Genomic DNA, 19,468 nt, shown 5'->3' with positions numbered 1-19,468 from the left:
TATTAGAAAAATGTATATCTATTTAGATTTTACTTTTAAGCTTTGCAAGAAAAGCAAAAATTGATTGATTACTATAACCCTAACTATAATTCTAATTAAATATTAATTATTACTTATCTAGTATACTGGATATTAAAATTTATGTTTAAATGTGTGTAGAAAAAATATAAAAATTCTCTATTTATCTATTAAATTGATTATTTAGAGTATATATTGATTTAGAAAGATATTAAAAAAAATTATATCTATTTAGATTTTACTTTTAAGCTTTGCAAGAAATATATTAAAATTTATGTTTATTTATTGTGGAAATGGAATAAACAACCTTAAATCTTTAAAGTTAATCAAAACATAGCCTCTATTCTTTTTGTTTTTCTCATTGATGTTCTAACTCTTATTAGAAAATCTATAGATGATTTAAAATCTTTCTAATCATACTTCCTATGGTTAATCACTTCATTCATTTTTCTTTTCAGTTCATTATGTATACTTTTGATATTTTAATGACATATAACATTTCTTTTTCCTCCTTCAAGATTACCGAAGAGTAAGATGCTTAACATTATCTCAATATTATTGCTCAATCTCAAATGTGTTGCAAAACTAAATAGATTTACTATACACAATCTCACATATTGAATATTTATTGTACTAGTGTGTATTTTTATTTTTTAAATTTTTTTTCATTGTATAATTATATAGAGTTTTATTGAAAACAAGGGATTCACAATGACATTTGAAACATAAAACGAAAATAAAAATATAGAAGAAAATATGTATAAATTATAGAAGCTACTTAATTATGATCTATCCAACACCCTGATGGTATAATTAAAAAAGTTCCCAATGAAAATGAAGTTTAAGAAAAGAAAAAAATCGTCAATGAGAATAAATTATAAAATATAAAAAATACTAGATATAATATTTTTAGATAGATACAATAATATATATTTTTATTCATAAATTAAAATAATTATATATATATATATATATATATAAGAATCATAAAATATCTCTTATACTAAAATTTTAAAATTTAAAACTTAAAAATTGTCATCAAAGCTTGAAAACTTCATGTAGATTTGAATGATACTAGAGCAATACATTAATTCATTGAAATGGATATACAAGATATAGAACTACATTATTCTAAGTAGTACGATTGTCATTGCTATAACTGGTTGTGTCACTTTGGTGTGCTGGCCTAAGCTCAGAGCTTGGAATTCGTGGAGTTTGAAGTTCCATCTTTCCTTCCAACATCTGCACCACTTGCCTCATACTTGGCCTCGCTTCCTTGTATTGGAATACATAGCAATGCTACAACGCATGCTCTTCTTACTTCTTCCATGTTTGCCTCTTCTACGACACCCTCCTCCACAATATTAATCATGTTCCCTTGGTAAATTTGAGTTCTAGCCCATGGTGGAAGGTAAAACTTACTTGAATCTTCTACACTAAAGTCTAGATTTCGTCGCCCGGATATGATTTCCAAAAGAGTCATACCGAAACTGTAGACATCAACCTTTGACATGATGGGAAGACCAGAGATCCACTCTGGAGCCAGGTATCCTCTCGTTCCATCTCACGCGGCTCAGATCTCTACCCATCAGCTCCGCCAACCCAAAGTCAACCAATTTGACTGACATATCACCATCCAACAATACATTTTCTGGTTTAACATCACAATGAATGATGCAATCTCTACATTCCTCATGGAGGTAAAGTAACCCTCTTGCAGTGCCTAGTGCGGTATGAAATCGGGTTTTCCATTTGAATAATTCCTGTTTATTTTTTGATTTACCGGTGAACAAGAAAGAACTGAGCGAGCCGTTGGGCATGTAATCATAAATCAGCAACCTTTTCGATCCTTGTCCACAAAACCCTCGCAGAATAACCAAATTAACATGTTGAATGTTTCCAAGAGAATTGATTTCTGCTCGCAATTGCTTCTCATCTTGTCTTGAACCCTTCATTTTTCAAACGGCCACGACTGTACCATCTTGTAGAGATCCTTTGAACACTAACCCAAATCCTCCATTCCCCAACTCAGACCTGAAATTCCTTGTTGCAGTTTTCAACTCCTTGTAAGTAAACATTCTCAAAAAAGGGTCTGAGGAATCTGCACGCCTGACCATTGACTGTAGCTGGTGCCTCCGGTAAATGGAAACTGAAGAGATACCTATGACAACGGTGAGTGCACCGACAATCCCAAGCATTGGGCCCACAATAATTCTGGTACTGCGTTTCTTTGGAAGTGGAGAGGCACCTACCTGAATGAAGACATTTGAATTACTATTTGATGGAGTAGAGTTGCGCATGCTTAGTAGATCTCCGGACCAGATTGTGCAGGGACCTGAAGGGGGATTGAAAGAAAACACAGTGCATGAGCAGTTTCGTTGGCAGGCTTCCTAGCAGTCCATCTTTGTTGATATTCCTGGGTGTGATGATGTGAAATCATCAAGCAGAGTGACACCAAGGTCCATGAATTTGTCAGTGTCACAGTTTAACTGCCTCGTCTGTACACAGCCAGCGGAAGCCCAATCTTGTGAGAGCCAGGCACGATTGTTTCTGGGTTCGAAGCCTTTAACGCAGCTACTGAAGATTGATGCTGAGATCTTCACTTCAAACTCCAGCTCCATTTTCACTGTTCTATAAATAATTTCTAGAATACTTCAGTTTAGGAGTAGTTTAAACAAGAAGCATGCTGTACATATGGCATGCATTAGATGATATTTTTGGATGCATTTTAGTTTAGTCTTAGTTACTTCTTCTCCCATCCTTAATCATAGGCATGGAATAATGCTAAAACTACTGTCAGAACTCTTGATCTATATTTTGATCTATGTGTTAGGGATTAGTTTTAACAATTTTTATTTGAATAAATGTATTGGCTGAACAGCAATTTGTTGTTGAAATAATATATTAGTTTTTTTCTCTACAGTAAAACAGAGCCTCCCCTGTTTTGAATACTATCATTTTTTTTTATTGTGTTGCTGCTGTTGTTTGAATCCTACATTTGGTATCAGAGCTGAAGGTGTTTGGAAGACATCAGCATGGCAAACAATTTGCAAATCCCAGAGTTTGATGGAGTTGATTACCAATATTGGTCAATCAAGAGGAAAACTTTTTTGATTGGGAAAGATTTTTGGAAGATCGTTGAATCCGGATATGAAGAGCCTGCAGATTGGAATACTCTCCAACCTAATGACAGGAGATTGAAGAAAGAAGCTGAGAAGAAGAATGCAATGGCATTGTTTCACATTCAGATGGCTCTTGATAAGAGCTTGTTTCCTCGAATTGCTGATGCACAGACAACAAAAGAGGCTTGGAAGACTCTAAAAGATGCTTACCATGGCAATGATCAGATCAAGATTGTGAAGCTACAAACTTTGAAAAGAGAATATGAGAACTTGAAGATGAAGGAGACAGAGAGTCTGGGAGATTTCTGTGTGAGAGTGAAAGATGTGACTCATAAAATGGCCACTTTGGGTGAATCTATTGCTCAAGAGCAAATAATACAAAAGGTATTGAGATCTCTAACCCCAAGATGGAATATTGTAGTAATTGTCATAGAAGAAAGCAAAAATTTAGCTACCATGGAGTATGATGAATTAGTTGGATCTCTTATATCACATGAGGATAGAATAAGAGACACATCTATTAGTGTTAATGAGAAGGCTTTTGCTTCCCAATTGCAAATTTCAAAGAACGATGGTGCTAGCAGCAGTAGTAACAACAACAAAGGCTCGAGAAGGGGCCAAAATCAAAATTTTTCAAGAGGATCTAGAGGAAGAGGAGGTGCTCAAAGAGGAAGAGTTAGAGGCAAATTTGATAAAAGGAACATCCAATGCTATCATTGCAATAAGTATGGACATTTTGAGAGAGAGTTTAGACTGAAATCAGGTAACAATAGTGCAAATTATGCCCAACAAGATGAGGATCCTTCCTCAGGTAATTTATTTTTGTGTTATGGGAAAGGTGAAAGTAATGTGAATGATGTTTGGTATTTGGATTCTAGATGCTCTAACCATATGTCTGGTAACAGAGAAATATTTTCAAAGCTTGATGATAGTTACAGATCCAATATTACCCTTGGTAATAACAATACTGTGGATGTTGCGGCCAAAAGAGCCATGGATGTTCAGACAAAAGAAGGTATGAAAAGTGTTCAAGATATTTATTATACTCCCAAGTTAAAGCATAATTTATTGAGTGTTGGGCAACTATATGAGAAGAATTATAGAGTGGTATTTGAGAACATGCACTGTACTATCTATGATAAGAAAAAAAAAAAAAGTGATTACAGTTGTTCCTATGACAAAGAATAGGATGTTTCCTTTGAAGTTTGGTCAAAATGATAATCAGGTTGTCAATATGGCTTATGAGGATAAAAGTTGGTTGTGGCATCTCAGGTATGGCCATTTGAATTTCAATAGTTTGAAGAATATAACATCAAATGCATTAGTTCTTGGATTGCCTAAGGTTGAAGAGCATAAACAGATTTGTGAAGGGTGTGCAAAAGGGAAACATTCAAGGAAATCATTTCCAAAAGGCAATGCATGGTGGGCCCAATACCCACTTCAACTTATTCATTAAGATATTTGTAGTCCAATGCAAACACAAAGTTTGGGTAAGTCGTCATATTTCATTACTTTTATTGATGATTACTCACGCATGTGTTGGGTATATTTTTTGAAGACTAAAGATGAAGCCTTTGATACATTCAAGAAGTTTAAAGCTTGTGTAGAGAATGAGAAAGAGAACACAATAAGATGTTTGAGAACAGATCAGGGAGGAGAATTTTGCTCAAACAATTTTCAAAATTTTTGTGAGATGAATGGCATCAAAAGATAACTCACAACTGCATACACACCCCAACAGAATGGAGTGGCTAAAAGGAAGAATCGTACTATGGTAGAAATGGCAAGGAGCATGTTAAAAACCAAGGGTTTGAACAATTCTTATTGGGTTGATTCAGTTGCTACAGCCGTATATATTCTCAACAGGAGTCCTACAAGCGCCCTACACAATATGACTCCATATGAAGCATGGTATGAGAAAAAGCCTAATATAAATCATTTTAAAGTTTTTGGTTGTTTGACTTATGTTCACATCCCTGATCAGAATAGGCAAAAGCTAGATGCTAAAAGTGAATCATGTATTTTTGTGGGCTATAGTGAAGAAAGCAAAGCTTATAGATTATTCAATCCTATTACTAATAAGATTGTTGTTTCAAGAGATGTGATTTTTGATGAAGGGGAGTTTATGGTCATCAAAAACAACATGTTGGAAAGCCAAAATCAGTTTTGAATGATGATGATATTGCTGATAATGATCATGAGCAGCCAGCTAATGGTTCTATTTCAAGATCACCAAGCCCACCAAGAAACCCGTCACCAATACCAAGAGCAAGTCCATCCTCTAGTCCTCCAAGGAAGGTAAGAAGATTGAGTGATATTTATGAGAGGTGTCAAAATCAAGCACATGAAGAAGATCCAATAGGTGAGATAGTAAATTTTGCATTACATGCTAAAGCTGATTTTGAGCCATCATGTTTTGAAGATGCATGTGCTAATGAGGTTTGGATGCAAGCAATGAATGAAGAGATGGATTCCATTGATAGGAATGAAGCATGAGAGCTTGTAGATCTTCCACATAAGAAGAAGAAGATTGGCACAAAATGGGTCTATAAGACCAAGTATAATAGTGATGGGAGTGTTGAAAGACACAAAGCAAGATTGGTTACTAAAGGTTTCACTCAAAGGTATGGCATTTATTATGAAGAAACTTTTGCACCAGTAGCAAGACAAGAAACTATTAGGATGCTAATCTCTCTTGCAGCTCAAAAAGAATGGAGTATTCATCACATGGATGTGAAAAGTGCTTTCCCGAATGGGTACTTAGAAAAAGAGGTATATGTGGGATAGCCACAAGGTTTTGAGATTCAAGGCAAAGAAGATTATGTCTACAAGTTGAAGAAGGCTTTGTATGGCCTCAAGCAAGCACCACGTGCATGGTATGCAAGAATTGATGGATATTTTCAACAAAATGGCTTTCAAAGAAGTAAGAGTGAACCTACCCTTTACTACAAACAAGAAGGTAATGATATTCTCATTGTGAGTTTGTATGTTGATGATTTGTTATATATGGGTAGTAGTTCAAAGATGGAAGATGAATTTAAAGTTGCTATGATGAATGAGTTTGAGATGAAAGATTTAGGTCTCATGAAGTACTTTCTTGGCATGGAGGTTTATCAAGGTAAAGATGAAATTTTTATTTGTCAAGAAAAGTATGCAAAAGATATGTTAAAAAAATTTGATATGGCTGATTGTAAGCCTCTTTCCACTCCAATTGCTCATGGAGTTACATTATGTAGAGATGATGGTGCTAAAATTGTTGATGAGACATTATACAGGAGCATTGTGGGGAGTTTGATGTTTTTAACTCACACAAGGGCTGATATTGCTTATTCAGTTTCATTGGTTTCAAGGTATATGACAAATCCATCAGAGGAACATATGAAGGCAGCCAAGAGAATTTTGACGTATGTGAAAAGCACGGTAGATTTTGGCATTCACTATTCTTCTAATAAGTTTGAGCTTGTTGGCTTTAGTGATTCAGATTAGGGAGCTTGTTTGGATGACCGAAAATCTACATCTGGTAATTGTTTTTCTTTGGGTTCTGGTTTAATTACATGGAGTTCAAAGAAGAAAATTATGGTTGCTCTCTCTTCTACAGAAGCGGAATACGTTGCAGTCACTTCAGCTGGCACACAAGCTTTATGGCTTAGAAAGCTTCTTGAAAAAATTGGAGAGATACAGGTTCAGCCTACTGTGATTTTTTGTGACAACATAAGTGCCATTATATTGGCCAAGAATCCGATTCATCACAGTAGGACCAAACACTTTGATCTTAAACAACATTTTATCAGAGATTTGGTACAAAATAAAGCGGTTGAGTTGAAGTACATCAGCACAAAAGAGCAAATTGCAGACATCTTCACAAAGGCAGTTACAAAATATCAGTTTTTGGTACTCAGAGATCAGATTGTGAGTCCTCTCAGCATCAAGGGGGAGTATGAAGATTGACGCTGAGATCTTCACTTAAAACTCCAGCTCCACCGCTCCATTTCCACCGTTCTATAAATAATTTCTAGAATACTTCAGTTTAGGAGTAGTTTAAACAAGAAGCATGCTGTACATATGACATGCATTAGATGATATTTTTGGATGCATTTTAGTTTAGTCTTAATTACTTCTTCTCCCATCCTTAATCATAGGCATGGAATAATGCTAAAACTACTGTCAGAACTCCTGATCTATATTTTGATCTATGTGTTAGAGATTAGTTTTAACAATTTTTATTTGAATAAATGTATTGGCTGAACAGCAATTTGTTGTTGGAATAATATATCAGTTTTTTTCTCTGCAGCAAAATAGAGCCTCCCCTGTTTTGAATATTATCAATTTTTTTTTATTGTGTTGCTGCTGTTGTTTGAATCCTACAGCTACAGAGATGATGATTTCTGGAGTCACAGATTCCGTAAGCACCACAGGTTCCATACACGGTGCATCCATCTCTGGGAACAGACCAGAACAAACTCCAATTGCTGTCATGGAATGCATACACTTGCGCTTGTCCGAACCTTGTCAAGACGAAACACATGAGACCGTTGAAAGGAGGAATCAACATATAACTCACAAACCAGCCAGAGCTACTACTTTCAACGCTGATGTTGTTCGTACGTGCGTATGCAGTTTTTGGAATTCCATTGAAAATTTTGCTGTCCCAAACACCGGTCTCCCAATACTGTACAGAACTGTTCCATGTCAGAACCAATTGTTTGGCCCCCAATGGATCGGCGTGTAAGGGAAAAAGCCAAGGCGCAGGATCAAATGAATTTTTCCAAGAGACTAGCTTTTGCTCTCCACTGAACACCATCCCTGCCAACCACGTATCTACACGATTGTCGAAACTCTGCCAAACAGTTTCAAATTCATTATCATTGCTCATTAATAAAAAATTACCCGAATCCAATATCATAGCCCGGGAGATCTTGTTTGTTGTGTTGCCTGACCAAAGAGACTTGCCCTCTGCGTCGAACAGAATCAAATTACCTCCTCTTCATAGCATCAAAATGGCAGACCGGTTTCTAGCGGGAGTCTCCCTGTTGGCTAGCCAAATAAGAGTTTTCTCTGGTATTTGGGCATACCAGATGCCAATATACCAGTTGCTTCCATTTGGGCCGAAAAACCCCAATTCAAATGTGCCGTTCTTTGAAATTAATGTTTGATTTCCAGTAAGGGAGGCACCCAATAAAAGAGTATCTCCTGCCTCGATTGCAGCACCATAGCTCTGCAATTGAGTGAACAGTGTAACTAGAAAAACGATTCTAAAACATGCTCTTGCCCTGTTTTTCGTAGCAAAATTGTTAGGGACCGAAGGAACGTCCCTCAAACGTTAATATAATCTATTTCCAAGCGAAGCTAAGTTGGAAAGTCAAGTGAACGTTAATATAATCTATATAATGGGCAAATCTCCCAAAAAAAAAAATATCAAAGACAAGAGAAAGTCAAACTTTTTTTTTCAGATTCAAGAAAACATAGTAATTTTTCTCTAAATTTTTTGTTGTTTTCAACTAAAAACTATTCAAATCATGAAGATCAAATACTGAAATTTTCAAAAAATTCATGATATTTTTTATCTTTTGAAAATTGGTCAACTATACATTTTTGTGGATGATAGCCACATCCACGTCAATTGGAAGATGCCACGAAGTCATAAGCATTTGTGTTGCTTATGATGCATGTAAAAAATGTCAGACAAGTCCCCAATCATGTCTGTGAATTTAGTCGTGGTGTAAAAAAAAAAATTGTCTGATATCTTGTCGAAATAGTAGCTACTTGGATTGTAGAAACTCTACTTAGAATTAACACAATAACCACATTAAAATAGTTTTCCCATTTCCCAAAGAGCGGGATGCCTATCTCCAATTGTAGGCTAAATAGCCAGCTAAAACTTAACGTGTATAAGGAAAATTTGAAAAAAATAGTCTTAATGTATATAAAGAGAAGTTGAATAAAAAAAGCTAAAATGTGAAAAGGGTCACATTCACTAGTATTTAATTATCTATGTATGTCTGAACTAGGTACAATTTTTTTTGTAAAAGTCCAAAAAAAGTAGTTATTGACTAGTACTTCCATCAAAAGGCAATATCTCTTGCAAGTCAATAGATTCAAATATATTTCATTTGTACATACTAGCACTTATACCTTGGTCCAAGGGTTAGCCCATTATTAAGATCATGTTCTTTAAGTTTAATATAAAAGTAATTTTATAAAATTCTATAACCAAGCCAATGAAGATATTAATTATTAATACTAAATATCAACCTTTTAAATAACATTATTAGAAATGAAAAACATCATATATATGGAATCCAAACTTCTCTTGACTTCTCTACATGACTACTCTTCTTAAATGTTTCGAAAATTGATGACAATTACATGTATAGTACAAAATTGGACAACTCATCTATATTACTATTGCTTTTTACAAATATAATTGAAAAAATGTCATGATATTCAAAGTAATAGATGATTTAAACAGTATTTAAAAATAAGTAAAAATAAACTGCACATTATATGTTACTTTATAATTAGAGAATCTAACCATTTGCACAAACAATATATAATGTGACAACTAACAAGATATAATGTGACTACTAACAAGATTCCAAATCCATCATATCTATTTCAAGATTATGATTAAGACCTGACTACAATTTAAAAAATAGATAATTTTAAGAGATATTGTGCTCATATTCAAATAGCTTTGTACAAATATAATTGAAAAAATAACTAGTAGGCAATTGGCCAGCAACCATAATATCCAAGATAAATTTTGAAAGAATAAAAAATAAACTACACAATCTAGGTTACTTCATAAACAAAGAGAATGAGATGGGGACAACACTCTTCTTTTGCATTGGCTTTGCACTATAGGCATGTTTCTAGAAACTCGAATTATGTATAGTGTATGTTAGCATTTCAAAAGGGTTGCTTCATTTGTGAAAATGTTTTTTCCATTAAATTTTAGATACTATATAAACTAGACACAATAGTCATTGTTATAGATTGTGGAAAACAGAAATTATTAATTGGTTTAGATTATATGAGACAAACATAATTTGATTTAAAAATAACAAAATAAAAATTATAGATAATGAAAATCTTTTATCATTTATGAATTGCTAAAAATGAAATCCTCGTTAGAAGGCTTGAAAATTTACCATCTACCTTTCTTTTGGAATTTAAAATATAGATATTCAAGAAATTTTAAGTAGGACCAGCCATAATTTCATCATTTTTTGGCATGATAATGGATTCTCCTTTCAAAGGCTACCGAGCTACTGAACTATGCTCTTACCTCAATCTCTCTAGTTCCTTCCTTGGATAGAAGAATTCTTAGTCCCGACTTCTCATATTTTACACCCACTACTTCTTATTTACCTTTGAGAACTCTGAAATCCTTGTCATTCTTAATCTCCAAAAATTCTAGAAACCCATTATCACAACATCTGGACATCCCCACATATATATGAATAAATTGATTCCCATAAGCACCATTTATGCCCATAGACTGAATGGTGTGACCCACGATCATTATCCTTGTTCCAAGAATGGAAGCCAAGGCATGGTTCAAAAAAGTCCAATGGCCCTCTTCCCCTTTATAACAAGATTCCTCTGAATACTTCCTCACTATATTTTAGTGAGTAAAGTTTAGTTTTTCTTTTCAAATTTATGTAGCTCTTACTGTGCATAGTTAGGTAGGCCAATATAGAAACTGGAATGTGGTGTGCTTATTTGAGTGTAGTTGGGGGTAGGCTCCTCCCTACCATCCATCCTTGCTCTTTCCATTATGTAGAAATTATGGATAGTTGGCACAGTAATTATAGTCATTGCACAGAGGCACTGGGATCAAAGAAGCAGTGTCCCTATGCTTTCCCACCCATTTGTAGCTAGTAGAAGGTCACTTGAGTGGCCTATAGTAGATGTCCATTGGCCTATTTTCTGTTATGTGTGGGGTCCATGACTCCATAGTAATGGTTTATGTCTCTGCCATAGGTAATGTATCAGCCTATGCCTTCACTACTTCAAGTGGGTCACAAGCAATTGGATCAACTGCTATAGGTGCATGTGTGTTGGAATAAGGTGACTCAACCTTACCAATTTTTATTGCTTTATTTGTGCTTTCTTGAAAAGTTGCTAAATGAAGCTGAATTCTTCCACAAGAAATGACTTGGACTAGAAAAATAGAAAGCTTCTATTTTTTGGTGATTTATTCTCTTATTTTTTGTTTTATGCAAGGGTTGTGCATAAGGGAGTTTCTAAAATAATTTTTAGATGTGTTGAATGTAGACGCTTTAGAAACTATTTCCTCTTGTATGAAAACTCTATAAGTACAAAGCATTGTTGTAGAGAATGTAGAGAGAGAGATAATAAGTTATTTGCACAGGGTTATGCTGTTAGATTTTCTCTAGAATGGAGCAAGATGTAAATCTCCATGTGAAGGCTGAAAATGTACTATAACATGTTGAATAATACATTAGCTTGATGATTTGGAGGATGGGGTTTTTACCTAAAAAGGTTTTCCCCATGTATATCTGTGTTCTCTATTATGTCTCATTCTTCTAGTTTTATGATTGTAGAATAATAATTTGTATGGCATAATTTTGCTGAAATTTATTTAGATCGATATATTGCAATCACTTTCCTTTAAGGTTTTAATTGTGGGAAATCAACTATGTCTATTTCTACTTTTATGGCATAGTAGTATGCACTTGTATTTTCTTATTAGAAGTTTTTCAATGAACTATTGGATATAGGATGTGCATACTGATCTCAGATGATTTTGTGGAACACTCTCATTTCCCTTCAATTGGTATTAGAGCTTAGTTTTGTGAATTGCACATTGTTGCATGTGAGGATTCATAGATTTTCTAGTTTTGAGTATTTTGTCTTTTAAGATTTCTTAGCTTGTAGAGCTTGAAGAAGTTTGTTTTGAAGAAATTGACTGATAATTAATCATTTGATGAGTAGAAGTCTTATAGTTGATTTATTCTTTCAAGAGATAGCAGACATTTTTTGAAGGATGATGAAGACAGAGAAAATAGAGTTGGTCATGCTAAAATGACATTGATCTGGAGCTCTTGGTTGATAGAAAAATAACTGTTGATGCATGGGTATTTGAAGGTGTCTCTTTTGTTACCTAGAATGCATAGAGGCTATGGAGTTGATCATTGGATGATCTGGAAGCTTCTGGATAGCCTATCTCTCTTAGATGCATGTACTAGTAGTGGTTGTGGAATTGGTCTACAAGTGGGCCTGGAGTTCCAATACTATGTTCTCCTCTTGGATATTTATACATACATGACTTGGATTCATGTTCTTTAGATCTAAGGGGTTTATAGATTTTTCTAAAAAGTCTATGGTGACATTCACCTATGATAATTCATTATTCTAGATTCAGTTGTTTGATATTTTTTTAGACTTTTAGTCTTCCAGATGAGAAGTGGGTGTCGATGTGCATGGGTGTTCTTAAACACAATGCTTTTGCAAGTTTTGCATGCTGAAATAAAAAACTTGCAGTTTTTTGTGGATCTACTAAAGAGCTATTTTCTAGACTCTTGTTCCTTTAGAGTGGTACTAGATGAGATAGTTTTAGTTCTACATGCATGCATTCTTTTTGCATGGTGAGAGGAGGTGTTTTTCTTTCTCTGCATGGAGATGTTGGTACATGATCAGTCACTTAGCATTTTTGTGGTGATGCTTTGTTGAATTCCTCAACTATGGTGCTTGATATGGACATAATTGGCAAATCAGATTTGTTCTTGATCTAGTGTTTGAGTCATATTCTCTACATGATTATTCTATTTGATCTCATTTTCATTTGTCACTAATGTGATTGTGGCTTTGCATGTTACAATGATCAGATCTACAAGTTATGTAGTCATGTGGGTAGGCCACCCATTTAATTGCAGTGGGATAACTTGGATGTGGACTGTCTATATCCACCAGATTTGATTCAGTGTTGGTGTAGACTTGTTCACTAGCCTTGTTTGTAGTCACTTGTGCATTTTTTTGGTTGCTTTGAGAGAAAGGATGGATGATATTTGAGTATGTGGATAGTAAGTTATGAAGTCCTACAGCATGGTGTTTTTCCTTAGTGTGGAGATCTTGGTTTCACCCAATGCGATTTGTGGACCTGGCTGATTTTCATATGTGGAGGATGGTGTGTCATATGCTTGGAGAGCTTGGTATCATGCTTCAATGGGAACTTTAGCAGTGGCTATATTTTTCCATTGTATGGTGATGGATGATCTTCTTTAGTGTTGTAGATGTTGGAGGATGCCTTAGATCTTGTGGCTGCAGAAAGGTCTTTCACATTTGTTGGTTCACTAGTTTGAGATGGTATCTTCATGTAATTGGAGATGTTGATATCTTTAGGATTCAAGGGGTCATTGGTAGAGATTTTGTTTATGCTTTTATTTGATATGTTATCATGGTGGCTTTTATGTCATGGTTTTATCTTTATTACCAATTTAGAGTTGCGACATGATATAGTTATTTGATATGATCAGATGAAGCATGTTATCTCTTTGGAGGAGATGGTTTAGATCATGATTTCATCTTTATGTTCTTGATTCCATGGTTGGAGCTTTGACTTTGATCTTATTTTAGTTTCTTGATATTGAGTACTTTGATCATTTGCTTGATATATCATGACAGTGCTATGTTGCAGTGGAGTTTTGCATGGAATGATTGATTACAGGTGCTTGTGGATACTTGGAGACTTAGGTGAGGCTAGAGCTCTCTTGAGATGAGAGACATGTTGTTGAGATGTATACTCTTGATGAGATTTAAATAGAAAGTCCAAGGAGCCTACACCTTTGTTGAACATGAGTTCAATATAGCTCTATGAGGAGATTGTTCTTGGATAAGTCACAGGGTGACTTGCATATCTTGGAGGAGCATTCTCATTCCCTACTCTTGGTCTACTCGGAAGTTTATCACTTGAAAGGTATTGCCCAATGTTACTTTTAGGTGCTTTATCCTTTCTTTCATATTTGTGGATCTTGAGCTATAGTTAGATGGTTCTAGAGGATTCATTATGAGAGATGGATAACATGATTATCTCCTTGAGGTGTACATTCATTTATGATGAAAATTGGAGATGGTAGTGGGTTGATGTTCTAAAATGGGAATGGAGTTGTTTGATCTTGTTTGATAGACTTACATCCATGTAGATTTATGATATCATGTTATGTTTGAACTGTTGGGGTTGAACAATTTTGGATGTTGTTATGGCTTTTCTCCTGGGGCTATGAAGGAGATCATACTTGGCACAGTTGACTTTTATAAGTGTTTGTAGAAGGATATGCTACATGCTTATGATTTGCAGTTTCTTTCTTTGGTCTTGGTTATTTTCTTGGATGTTTTAGTTCACATAACATTGTTTGTGAGATTTGTTGGAGCTATGGTGGTCACTCTTTTGTGGTCATTTGTTATCACTTGTACTTCATTATTTTTGTGATAACAAGGTGGTTCCTTTATCTCTTTTCTTTTTTGGATGTGGAGAACATGGGAGAGTTGTGGAGATTGGATGAGAGAGATGTTTCTTGTAATTCTTTTGCTATAGGATTTTCATATCTTTGTGGATGGTACTTGGTACTACATGATTGCACTTTCTTTGTGTTGTTATCAACAGACTCAATATGCTTTTGATTTTTCAGATTTGACATTACCCATGCAGTGGGAGTTCTTGTATGTGTTTGGCCTTCATCGACTGGTTTGCACATAGAGCTTCAAGTTGCAGTTTATGGGTTAGTTATGTTGTTGACATGAGTTTTTTAGTGTTGGATACCTTTGAGGTATGGGTGATTGGATGGGTTAGCATTTATCATGGATGTTATTTTCAATCTTGTGGGTTTAATTAGCTAGATTGGACAAATTAGTTTAGTTGTTGTTCTGGCTAATATTTTATCTTATTTTTTGGAGGATGACTTCACAGTTTTTTTGGGCTAAGAAGAAGATGTTTTTTATGCTTCTATGTAGCTCATGAGCATAGTGGAGTGGTGGCAGTGTGTGTAGCCTTTGTTATCACATGGATGTTATGCTTGTGTTATTTGGACAGAGGTCTAGTTGGAGCATAAGAGCATATGTTATGATTTATGTTGTTTCATGGATGGCTAGGATGATATAGTTTCATCAGTTTGAATCTTGTAAGGTCTTCATCAAGTGGGAGTTTTTTTGGATATGGTGACTCAACCTTACCATGTTTTATTGCTTTATTTACGCTTTCTTGAAAAGTTGCTAAATGAAGCTGAATTCTTCCACAAGAAACAACTTGGACTAGAAAAATAGAAAACTTTTAATTTTTGGTGATTTATTCTCTTATGTTTTATTTTATGCAATGTGCATAAGGAAGTTTCTAAAATAATTTGTAGATGCATTGAATGTAGACGCTTTAGAAAATGTTTCTTCTTGTATGAAAACTCTATAAGTAAAAAGCATTGCTGTAGAGAATGTAGAGAGAGAAATAAGAAGTTATTTGCATACGGTTATGCTGTTAGATTTTCTCTAGAATGGAGCAAAATGTAAATCTCCATGTGAAGGATGAAAATCTATTGTAACTTGTTGTTGAATAATACATTGGCTTGATGATTTGGAGGGTGGGGTTTTTGCCTGAAAAGGTTTTCCCCATGTATATATGTGTTCTCTATTATATCTCATTCTTCTAGTTTTATGATTGTAGAATAATAATTTGTGTGTCATAATGCTACTAAAATTTATTTAGATCAGTATATTGCAATCACTTTCCTTTAATTTTTTAATTGTGGGAAATCAACTATGTCTATTTCCACTTTTATGGCATAGTAGTATGCAGTTGTATTTTCTTATTAGGAGTTGTTCAATGAACTATTGGATACAAGATGTGCATACTAATCTCAAATGAATTTTAGGGATACTCTCATTTCCCTTCATTTTGTTTCTTTGATTGGATCAAGATCAAAAATTGGAAAAAAAGGCCAACTTGGTCTCTAACTCATGTTGGTTATGGATCTTTCTCTCTAGCTACCTTTGTCTCTAAAGCTCCATAGCCCATATATTTTCTAAGAAAGGGACCTCTACTATGACTATTGAATCTTGATCTCGCTTTCCATCTTAAAATGGAACACATATGAATCAACTAAATCTAGATGCCCTACTATTCTATGGTGCTCAGAACAAGAATATGCTTCTTTACCTTGTGTTAGACCACCTTATATATGTGTTTACCTTCCTTACAAAAAGAGATCTATGCATACATCTTTGCATTTGGTCTAGAAATCTTTCACCTCCTCATTCATTCTCTTGAATCCATGAACTGGCATGACAAAAAATAGATCCCCCAACCACAAAATTAGTGGTATGGTTGCTCAGAAACCTAGCTACAAAACAAATTATAAATGCTATCATTTTTTACAAAAAATAAGTAGTTGGTGAATCCTTTCGTTATAAAATATGTTATATATGGGTCTAAGATTTTATTAGTTAAGATTTGGAAAGATAACATTAAATTCACCTTGAAACTAATAGATACAAGTTATGGGAGATAAATTGGGTTGCCATAGGGTTTAGAATTTGGAACTAAGGACCAATTGTTTTTGGAAAGGTTGCTTGTCCAGTGAAATGTTTTTTGCAATTTGTGTGAAAACCTCACCAAGAGTGAATTCTAATGCATACAATAAGTAAAAATTCTAGGAATGCCATCCATCTTTGGATTTAGGTATGCTGATTGTTAATGAATATTTACTAATTGAAGATTTTTTTATTCTAATTTTTATTTTATAAAGTAAAAAATACTCAAGTTTTGGGGAATCCATTAGCTATAAGCTCAAGTAAATCTAGTAAAATAGGATTTAGAGTTGAGAGAAAACAATTTTCTAGATTGGGTAAAATATAAATTATGAATTTTGGTGAAAGAAAGGGCCTTTGCAAGTCATAGTGAATCTAACAACTACAAGATTTGATATATCTAACAACTTTGCAGTTTTAACATTTGATAATTTTATTTTCTTAAATTTTGTTGTTCAAGAGAAAAACTCTTCTAGGGCCAATCAAAATTATGGTTAATCCAAAGAGAAATTTTTTTGGTAAGATAACTCACTCAAGCACTTTGGAGTTTGGGCATATGAATTTTTTTTAATGTTTAATGGGGTTAATCTAGTTTTTTGATCCTCATCAACATTCATCAACATTCAAGAATCTAGCCAAATGCATTGAAACCTACATGAAATTGGTCCTCTAGGCCTCAAAGCTTCCATTCTTGTCCTCCATTCGGGTGAAAAAAATATAGTTATCTCTTCAAAAATATCTTTTTGCACTCCTAGGCCTTTACAAAAGCTTTTCACTCTATTTTTGATTGTATACCAATGCGCCTAGTTTTTGAATTCCTTGAATCCTTCTTGAGTCACATACCTGAAATGTCCTTCCATGTTTCTGGACTTAGAAGTATAAAAAAAAAAATCTACACGACTACATTCGAAGGACTTGAGTACAAGAATTAACAATAACAATTGTGTTTTGTTTCTAGTTAGGCTCATTTAATAAATGGAGTTTGACCTTTGGAAAACCTCAAAATTAGATCCAATGAAGTTGATGTAAGAGTATTGGGATGCCCATCTCTTGAAGAGCCCTAAATTCACCCTAAATTCACCTTTGTAATCATTATCCCCTAAGAAGCCCTAGATTCATCCTATGAACATTACCCACATGTAGTGGATGCTAAGTGAATTAATTATTCTCATAAAAAGAAATTTGTTTGAACCCTAACCATCAATTAATTTCATTAAAAAAATTATAGAGTTAATAATTAAAAAATATTAGGGACTCCTTTTAATTTAATAGAGTTGTAGACAAAATAGAAAAATAAGAAAATAAAATGCTATTCTACTAGCCACATAGTTAGGGATGTAAAGCCATAAAACTAAAATTCCAAGTTAAGTATAAAACCCTAACTAATGTTTATTAGTCATAGATTCATTATCTAGAGAAAAGTAGAGGTTATGAACTAAATGATAAATAATCACACATAATAAGACCTATAGAATTAGCAATTATGTTGCAAACCTATAATTTACTTCCATGTTCACAATCTTGTGATTCTCATTCATTCTGATGAATCCTCCACTTGATTTCTCTACCTTTTTTTAAGTTTTTGGAGTAGATAAATGACCTTGAGCTCTTCTCCTCCTCTATCGAGGAGATCCCCAACCTAAACCATAAGAAATAGGATTTTAAACAATATTTAAGGAAGAATATACAATTCCATGGCATTAAACATAGCCCCAAAAAAATGGAATGATTGATCATAAATTGTAAATAAAATTCTTCAAACAATTTTTCCCAGGAATTGAAAATTAAAAGTGCCCTGTCAAAAAAAACCTACCTAAACCACCATTGTGTTTCCTTTGATCTAGTTATGTTGCCTTGATATTTTACTGAAGTAGTTTGAAAAAAGTTTTGGTTCTAGAGTGAGATAGAGAGAGAGGTTAATTTCCCCACTATTCAAAACTACCTCTCTCTACATACTAAAACCTTCTCTCTATGTACTTTTGTCTCTCCCTGTACTAAAACCTTCTCTCTTTCCATACCAATCCATCTCTCTCTATGTACTACCTCCCTCCATGCACTAAAACTTTTAGACAGGAGTTCAAGTTTGAGTTGTCTTCTCTCACACAAACTTTCTCTCTCCACATACTCAATCCTTCTTTCTCCATGTACTAAAATACTCTCTCACTATGTACTCGAACTTTTTAACCTAATCCTAACCCAAATTTTCCAACCCAAACTTAAACTTTAAAACAACCACCGGTTCGAAATCAAATTCACAAATATAATCTTCAAGCTTGGTTTTATCTGTAGGGAAGTGCCAAATGATTCTTTCAGCAATAGTGAATAGGATATTTTAAAGCCAACCTCCTTCAATTTGAGCACCGATATCCTACATGCTCGTTCAATGGATTCAAATATCTATTCTACTATTTACTTATTCTGGAAGGCAAATGAATGGCAGAGGGATCTAGGGAAACACTAATGATTACTCTACTACACTACAACCCAACTTCATCTCATGGCTTCCTTCTTGGTCATTTTAATTCAAATGTTTTACCTGTAGCCCCTTGTATTGATTCTCCAACTTCTTTTGGTTTCAGTTACAACATCTTCATCAATATATGCATATAGTTTGAAGAGAACAATTTGACAAAATATCTAGATGTGAAAATGAAGTGTAGAGCATAGAAAAGGCATATAAATTGTTTGGGAACTATAAATTACCTCTCCTATTGTGACATGATAATGGAAGTACAGAGTAGCATGAAATTTTCTTAGCACATTGGCATTAATATGGTGTTGGTTGCACA

The 19,468-nt window shown here is 34.2% G+C and overlaps 1 pseudogene; it reads right to left on the bottom strand.

The window, feature by feature from the left end:
* Nucleotides 1-1,149: 1,149 nt before the first annotated feature.
* On the bottom strand, nucleotides 1,150-17,539 carry LOC149566887 (G-type lectin S-receptor-like serine/threonine-protein kinase At2g19130 pseudogene; annotated as a pseudogene).
* Nucleotides 17,540-19,468: the final 1,929 nt, after the last annotated feature.

This window comes from Cupressus sempervirens, chromosome 3 (genome assembly GCF_028749045.1).
Source record: "Cupressus sempervirens isolate cs-2001-9-10 chromosome 3, ASM2874904v1, whole genome shotgun sequence".
NCBI classification, from domain to species: domain Eukaryota; kingdom Viridiplantae; phylum Streptophyta; class Pinopsida; order Cupressales; family Cupressaceae; genus Cupressus; species Cupressus sempervirens.
This window is presented reverse-complemented; position numbering and strand designations above follow the sequence as displayed.